At 48.4% G+C, this 9,141-nt stretch overlaps 1 protein-coding gene across 1 annotated transcript in view; it reads left to right on the plus strand.

The window, feature by feature from the left end:
- LOC311228141 (thrombospondin-type laminin G domain and EAR repeat-containing protein-like) overlaps window positions 1-9,141 on the plus strand; it is a gene marked incomplete at its 5' end in the record, with an annotated part of 352,183 nt that overhangs the window by 169,497 nt on the left and 173,545 nt on the right.

Raw genomic sequence — 9,141 nt, forward strand, 5'->3', positions numbered from 1 at the left:
ACATAATAGACTATTATTACTTAATAGAAATACGGTGCCAAACTCTGGCAATTCAGCTATTAATTCGCACGAGGTCTCACTGCTACTCTAAGGCCAAACAGGCCGTACTACACCGCACGCGGTATCGTGGGGTGAGGCTTCACGTCTTGTTACTTAGTTGGGTAGAAGGGTAAAGGACTAAGAGGAATTCTACATTTCTTGCGCCATATTTATATGCACAGTGGACAAGTAGTGCCGCTCTGCTTTCGGTAGCCGTATTCCTGCGCGGAGCTGAGGCTAGTAAAGGCATGTCTCGTCGGTACCTTTGAACTTGAACGCCAGGGGCTTGTCCCTGGCGCCTGGTCCTTTTGTCCAATAAGAGAATGAACTATTATGGGCTGTAGTAGAATAAAGGGATATTCAGTGTATATGTACAAGGAATATACAAGGGATATCAAACGATATACAAATACTATTAAATATATATCCATAAATAAATATATATATTCGGTTTAATCTGATCCTTCACAACAGTTAGCCTAGATGCAGAAAAAGCATTCAACAGTGTAAGCTGGATATTTCTATATAAAGTATTGGAGAAATTTGGATTAGACAAAAACGCTATGAAAACAATTAGGGCATTGTATCAAGAACCGACGGCAAGGATTAAGGTAAATGGTAGTCTGACGGACCGGATTAAACTAGAGAGAGCTACCAGATAGGGTTGTTGTCTTTCGCCGACGCTCTTCGATGTATTCATCGAACCACTGGCTCACCTAATTAGACAGACCAAAGACATCAAAGGGGTGGAGATAAGAGGAACAGAACATATATATTTATTTTTAATTATTATTATTATTTTTTTTATTAGAAATGTTTTCCTCTGTAAAAAAAATGCCAGTGAATTTTTTTTCTCTTCATAAATGGCCAAGTGACAGCTCTGAGCTCTCTGATCAGGCATGCCCTGCTTCCATACTGCACTAGTAATGGAGAGCTGTCAATCACTTAGTGCAACACACTGCAATTATCCTGCACGGGCTGACCTTATGAATATAATAGCCAATCAAAATAGGCTATTAACGTCATCTAAGCCCGGTCCGTGCATTTTTGCGCACGCCATTCATGACCGGGGATTGAATGATTGACAGTCTTGAAATCCAATCAGAGAATGGTGCCAGCTAATGCTACGCGGAATTGCATAGACCCTATTGACTGTGGCGGGGTGGCGCCAGTCAGTCCACTGTCCAGTGTAGTAGTTTCGATTCAGTGCGTCAGCTTAGCTAGGCTCGTGGTTTGGTAATAACAAGATATAAGAAGTGTAATCTCAGGAGTTGGAGAGATCAGCATGAGATACTGTACATTACTGACAATGTTGGATTTGGATCTCTATGGAGTCTGGACATACACTTTATCAAGCCCTGCCAGCAGCTGACAAAAGCTTCTCAAAGGGTTAACGCAACAGCTCGAGGCTCATTCCAACCCGATGCAACCAAACAACAAGTGAGTCTAATGTACTGTTCTGTAGTTACTGAAACTGATTGAATATGGCAAGTCAAGATTCAAGAGGTTTATTTGTCACATACATGATATTTGATACACATAAGTGCAGTGAGGTGACGTGTGATATGAGTGAGTGGCGCGATATATCTCTCTCTTTCTTTCTCTCTCTTTCTTTCTCTCTCTCTTTTTCTCTCTCTCTTTTTCTCTCTCTCTCTCTCTCTCTCTCTCTCTCTCTCTCTCTCTCTCTCTCTCTCTCTCTCTCTCTCTCTCTCTCTCTCTCCCTGTCTATCTCGCTCTCTCTCTCTCTTTCTCTCTCTCTCCCTCTCTCTCTCTCTCTCTCTCTCTCTCTCTCTCTCTCACACGCAGTACGGCAGGGGTGTCAAACTCATTTTCACAGAGGGCCAAATCAGCATTATGGTTGCCCTCAAAGGGCCAAAGACCGTATAAATGTTAATGTAATGTAAAATAAATGTAGCTACTCATTTACATATTGTTAAACATGTTGTTTCTGTATTTATTACTTATTCAAGTTATACATATTGCATATGCATTTGCATAGATGTAAAAATATATGTTAGCTTATGTTATTTTAACAAATAATTTTAGTTTATCAGAACCCCATATTACTCCATTAATCAATGATCAAACCATTCAAGTAAATAACAAAGAAGAAGATCATCAAATACAAGCTATGACATTAAGTTTGTTCAAAACCTTTTTGTCACAGTCAAGAGGGGCAGAACTAACAACTGAGCTGCAAAGAACACGTGGGACAGATGTAGCAGATGTTACAAAAACAAATGGCTGCACACAACCTTGCAGAGGCCATACATCCAACTAATGGAAGATAGTTTAATTAACTTTAATTAACAGATTGCAGAATGGGTACAGTACAGTACAGCTCAATACACACAATTGTTAAGGGGATGCAGACCAGAGAAAGACTTTCGACTTGTTTACATCAGGGTCCACCATTTTTGCTATTATGTGTCTGCATGAACACACAACTGTAACTGTACTCAAAAATAACAAAATAAGGGTTGTCTCAGTTCACAACTATATTGGTCAAGTTTTGGGTGGGACTTGTTTGCGTCCCTACAGCTTCTTATTCAATTGAGCGAGATGCTCGGTTATGTCACACAGCCAGTTTGCATCTGACAGTTCAGACAATATTTCTTCAACTCTTTGTTACCTATTCCGCCTGGATCTTTTTTGTATTTTGGGCTGTAAAATTGTCAAAGAATGTCTGAGGAGTAAGTGCTTTTGGCTTTTTTCCTTTGTTACTTCATCAATACCTCAGATGTTCAACATACATGTATGTGTAAGAATGTGTAATAACTAAGGCTGTCAAAGTTAAAGCTTTATTAACGCATTAACCCACAATTATTTTAACGCAGCTATTTTTTAACCCAAGATTAATGTAAAAAGAAAAAAAAAATCTTTTTTTACCAGAGCTCTTGGGGGGCCACATCAAATGACGTGGGCCATGAGTTTGACACCTATGCAGTACGGCGTTGACTGGAATAAAAAAATTACCAACGTAATTGTCCATAAAACCCATCTGTGGCCTCGCATAGGAAGGTGGTAAATACATGTTAGATATTCCAATGTACAGTTTAGCTTGTACAGTTGTACAAGCATGTACCATTGACTCAGAATGGTCTGTTTTATTGAAATCGTCACAGCAGTATAGTTTGTTTATAATTCAGAAGTATGATATTTAAACATGGTCCCCAAAATGAATGGAAGCAAATGAGGAGCCTGACACCTGGGAGGAATGGGGGTGTTGCAGCCTTGTGGATGTTTTAAAAATATAATTTAATATATCGCTGCTGTCGGGACAAAACCTCATAACTCCATTTTTTGAATTTTTTTTTTATTATATAAATCAACTCCGTAGATCATCCTCCATATGTGTGTGTGGGTTTTACAAAGTTTAAACAATGGGAAAGCATTAAACCGATCATCTGTCTAAACCTCCTAACTCTATTCACCCTCAAATCTGTGTTAGTTTTTTTCATCTGCTGAAAAGTTGGGTTTTTGGAGTTATGAGGTTTTGTCCCGACAGCAGCGATATTATATAATATAATAATTTTGTGCTTCACCAAGAAATTTGGTTAGCAGCCGCCACTGGTGTAATGGCTTTTATACAACTGGCGCATTCATCCAACCTTATTGCTATACAATAAACACACATTAATTGAAGATTTATTGAAAAAACCATCCGCCAGAAAAAGTTGTTCCCAAAAAGAAAAAAAAGAGAAGTTGCCTCCATGTAGAAGCAGCTCGGAAGTGCATCCAACTGTTCTCAGTAAGACATCCAACAAACTAAGACATCCAACTGTCTCTCAACTAAGACATCCAACAAACTAAGACATCCAACTGTCTTTCAACTAGGCATCCAACAAACTAAGACATCCAACTGTCTCTCAACTAGACATCCAACAAACTAAGACATCCAACTGTCTTTCAACTAGACATCCAACAAACTAACACATCCAACTTTTCTTTTCTTTTGTAACCTACTTTCTATAGAACTTCATTCTTAGATACTTCTATAGAAAGTAGGTAAAACAACAACAATTTTTTTTCTTTGCCCTATATAGTGGGGGGGGGGGGGGGGGGGGGGTATTTTCCCTATAAGAGGGTTTATTTAAAAAAAAATAAACCTACTTTCTATAGAAGCAGCTGGGAGGTGCGCTGTTTTAAGTGAGCGTGGATTATTGAATTGATTGATTGATTGATTGCTAATTTTATTACTGTCCGCCTTGTTTCCAACTGGTTAAGTTTAGGCACTCTTTCGAAGTCGCTCTCTTTCGAAGTTGGTTATGGTTCGAGTTTGGAATCAGGGCTGGTGGTCTATCGCCCTGCTCTAAAGACAAACTCTAACCTTAACCAACTTCGAAAGAGAGCGACTTCGAAAGAGTGCCTAAACTTAACCAGTTGGAAACAAGGCGGACAGTAATAAAATTAGCAATCAATCAATCAATCAATTCAATAGTCCACGCTCACTTAAAACAGCGCACCTCCCAGCTGCTTCTATAGAAAGTAGGTAAAATTTATATTTTTTAAAATGTGCAATTAATCAATCAATCAATCAATCAATTCGCAAGATTTTTATTTTGTTCCACAATGACTGATGACCCATCAATTACATCATCCAACATTGTTTAAGAAACTAAGACATTCGCCGCGACAAAATCGTTTTTCATTTAGTCTTTATGACCCTATCACCATATCCTTTCGTAATGTTTACTGTCCGGCTTGTCCGCCATCTTGCTTTCATTCCTAAAACCACAAACGGCGGAGTGATAGGAATACGGTTGTGGGCGGGTCCTGGAGTTGAGTGAGTGAGTGGAGAGAGTGGGATTATGACAAATACCCACGTGTAAATTGACTGTTTCAGCCAATCAGAATCGAGAAATGTGCATGCCGTTGTATAAGAAGTAGCGAACCACACACACATATTCTGGGGATGTCAGAAAATAAGAAACTATTGGGAAGAGATAGGAGAGATAATAAATGAAATAGTAGGTTATGAAATACCCAAGACAGGTCTAGTACTATACCTAGGGAACTTGTCACAGAAAGGCATTCAGGGAGAAGACAAATATTTGATTAAGATACTATTAGTAGCAGCCAAGAAAGCACTGACTAAGCTATGGTACAGGGTAGAAGCACCGACGAAGGAACAATGGACAGAGATAATAGAGGGGATACAGGAAATGGAGAGAATCACGCATATGCTGAGGCTGCAAGAGGAGAAATTTGAGTCAAAATGGGAAAAGTGGGAGGAATATAGCAAGAAAGAGAACGACATCACGGAAGAGTGAAAAGGAAACAGGAAAACAAATGGAAATGTATATAAACAATGTAAATATAGAATGGACCGAAGGACCCATGTCACCCTTTTTTCTTTTCGTATTTTTTGTCTATTTTTTATTTTTTGATACTATGCCTTTATAATTTTGTATTGTAGCGCTGAGAAGAAGGAGTCGGAGGCGGTGTCTCGAAGTTAAACCTAATTCCTTTATTCATCAGCGTAACAACAAGTCGACGTAGTCGTGTCGACAGTAAAATAAGAATGCCGGTGGCAGGAAGTGCCACCCTATAAATCGTCCGGGGGGAACTACCATTCCCAACGAGTTCCTTGTGAATTATGTACAGTCACTACACAAGCCCCCCCAGAATTCACCCATAGTCAAAATCCCCCCGGCGTGGGGGAACAATTGCCCGGCCTCTGCGTGTGCGGAAAGCCGGGGGCGGGGAGGGCGGAGTGGCATAAGCGCCCGCGCCGTCCACGACACCCGGGGGCACGAAACGGCCTCGGCGAGCGCGGAAAACCGGGGGCGGAGAGAGGAAAGCGTCGCAAGCGCCCGTACCCTCACCGACACCCGGGGGCGCTGGCATCGGTGAGGCCGCCGGTGGCTCTGTGAGCGGTGGCACCCGGGGCAACGGCGGACGACCCCTGCGGGGGGGAAGGGCCAAATCCAAAGGCTGTGAAACGTCTATGTGAGCGGGCTTGATCCTGTCTATTGACACGGTCTCCGTCCTACCGCCCATGTCGACCATGAGGTCCTTGTTACCGTGTCGCAGGACCCTAAACGGGCCATCGTAAGGGGGGCGTAGGGGCCCACGGTGCGCATCGTGGCGAACAAAAACATACTCCGCCGTGTGCAGGCTGCGCGGCACCCGGGAAACGGGGGTACCATGCTGCGACGTGGGAATCGGGGCGAAGGTCTGAGCCGCTTCTCGCAGGGTGGAACGCTGGCTGGCCGCGGACCAAGGGGTTGTCGCGTCCGTAGTGAACAGGTAGGTAAACGCGCAATGTCTGGCCGTATAACAGCTCCGCGGACGAGGCCTGCAGGTCTTCCTTGGGGGCGCTCCTAAGTCCGAGCATGACCCACGGCAGCTTATCCACCCAGTTGCCGTCCGTCAGGCCTGCGCGCAGCGCCGCCTTCATGGACCGGTGGAAACGTTCGCATAGCCCGTTGGCCTGCGGGTGGTACGCGGTTGTACGGTGCAGCTTAACCCCCAGGCCGCTGGCGACCGCGTTCCAGAGCTCTGAGGTGAACTGCGAGCCCCGGTCGGAGGAGAGGTCAGACGGGGTCCCGAAACGTGCGATCCACGTGCTGATAAAGGCGCGGGCCACGTCGGAAGAAGACGTCGAGGCGAGGGGAACGGCTTCCGGCCATCGGGTGGTCCTGTCCACCATAGTGAACAGGTAGGTAAACCCGTGAGAGGAAGGAAGCGGGCCCACGAGGTCAACATTGACGTGGTCGAATCTCCTCTCGGGAACCACGAATGTCACAAGCGGGGCCTTGGTATGTCGGTGCACTTTAGCCCGTTGGCAGGACACACACGCGTCGACCCAGGCCATCACGTCTTTCTTGAGCCCTCGCCACACAAACTTCTGTGACACCAACCTGCTCGAAGGCTTCCTACCGGGGTGAGACAGGTCGTGCACAGCCTCGAAAGCCCGCCTGCGCCAGCCTATAGGGACCAGCAGCCGGGGTTGCCCGGTGGAGAGGTCACAGAGCAGGGACGCGCCCGAGCCGCCAATCGCGACGTCTCTGAGGCGCAGACTGGTATCCGCTGTCCTGAGGGCCTGGATGTCGTGGTCGGAGGCCTGTTCCGAGCCCATGGCGACGTAGTCGAGGCCCAGTTGCACAGCTCCGATGACGACCCTGGATAGGCAGTCTGCGACCACGTTGGCTTTCCCGGCGATATGCCGTATGTCTGTCGTGTACTCGGAAATGTACGAGAGTTGGCGCTGTTGTCGCGCGGACCACGGTTCAGCCACCTTGGACATGGAGAACGTGAGGGGTTTGTGGTCGACGAAGGCCGTAAACTCCCGGCCCTCCAGCATGAAACGAAAATACTCCCTGGGGGTCAGTTGACGGCTGAAAAACGCCAGCGGTTGCCAGGCGCCGTCAACGTATTGTTCATGCACTGCGCCCACCGCGTAGTCTGACGCGTCGGTGGTAATGGCGACCGGGGCCCCTGGCTGCACCCGCCAGGGCCGCCTTGGTGGCCGCGAAGGCTGTCGTCCTCTCGGCCGTCCAGTCGGGGACTTGTCCTTCAGCGCCTCGTAAAGCGGCCGCATGGTGTGGGCCGCCCGGGGGATGAACCGGTGATAAAACGTCACCATCCCGAGAAATTCCCTGAGCGCCCGGGCCGTCGGGGGTCGTGGGAAAGCGGAAACGGCCTCCACTTTCGACGGGAGGGGGGCGGCCCCCCTCCTGTCGATGAGGTGTCCGAGGAACCGTATGGAGGTCAACCCGAACTGACACTTAGCCGGGTTGATGATTAGGCCGTTTTGGCCCAGCCTCGTAAAGAGGCATCGTAGGTGCTCCAGGTGCTCTTCGGGCGAGGAGCTGGCGACGAGGATGTCGTCCAGGTAGACAAAAATAAACGGCATGTCTCTGAGCGTCGAGTCCATTAGCCTCTGGAAAGACTGTGCCGCGTTCTTCAGTCCGAACGGCATCCGTAGGAACTCAAATAGACCGAAGGGTGTTACCACCGCCGTCTTCGGGACGTCCAAGGGGTGTACCGGCACTTGGTGGTAACCGCGCACCAGGTCTACTTTCGAAAAGAACAGCTTACCCGCCAGGTGCCCTGAGAAGTCCTGGATGTGGGGGACCGGGTAGCGGTCTGGCGTGGTAGCATCGTTGAGGCGTCTGTAGTCCCCGCACGGTCTCCATCCCCCGTCCGGTTTGGGCACGATGTGCAGCGGCGAGGCCCAGGGGCTGTCCGAGCGTCGGACAATCCCCAACTTCTCCGTGTTGGCGAACTCTGACCTAGCGACTGCTAGTCTGTCAGGGTTGAGCCGGCGGGCCCTAGCGTACACGGGAGCTTCTTGAGTCTCTATGTGATGCTCGACCCCGTGTTTGGTGGTCGCGGCCGAGAACGTAGGCTGTGTCAAGCCGGGAAACTCCCGCAGTAGGCGTTGGTACACGTCACCTTCTGCGAGCGAGCTGGCCAGCCCGCTGTATACCACTTCATTGCGCACACAAGTCAAGGAAGCGTACATCTGGGCGTCTACCAGGCGGCCGTGCCTCACGTCCACGAGGAGCCCATGTGCGCAGAGGAAATCCGCCCCGAGTAGTGGGAACGAGACGTCGGCCGTGACAAACTCCCACGTGAACCGCTGTCCCCCGAAACACAACTCCACGGTCCTCGTGTCGTAGGTGCGGATCGGGTTACCGTTGGCGGTTGTCAGTCGCGGACCCCCCCCCCCCGCCGGCGGTGTCCTCCACCGTCGCCGGTAGGACGCTCCTCTGTGCTCCGGTGTCGCAGAGGAATTCTCGACCAGAGAGTGTGTCCTTAATGAAGAGTAGCCTGTTCGACGTACCTGCGCTCACGGCCGCTACTGGGCGCAGGTGTTGGCGTTTCCCGCCCTGACAAAAGTACAAGGCGGGCGGCACTTCGTTGCTTTCGCGCCGAAGCGTGCATGGAAATAACACAGGCCTGTGTCATTATTGCCGTCGGCCGCGGCGCCCCTCTCCATCTTCGCCCCTCCCCCTCTGGGCATGTGCGCCCGTGTCGGGGCCAGCACCTCTGGGGCTAAGTGCTGCGTGGCCAGGTAGAACCGATCTGCCTCCTCTGCCAGAGCACGGGGATCCACGATGTTTGTATTGGCCAGCGCCGTCTGTACCCGTG

Source organism: Notolepis coatsorum (genome assembly GCF_963971535.1).
Source record: "Notolepis coatsorum genome assembly, chromosome: 5".
Lineage (NCBI taxonomy): Eukaryota > Metazoa > Chordata > Actinopteri > Aulopiformes > Paralepididae > Notolepis > Notolepis coatsorum.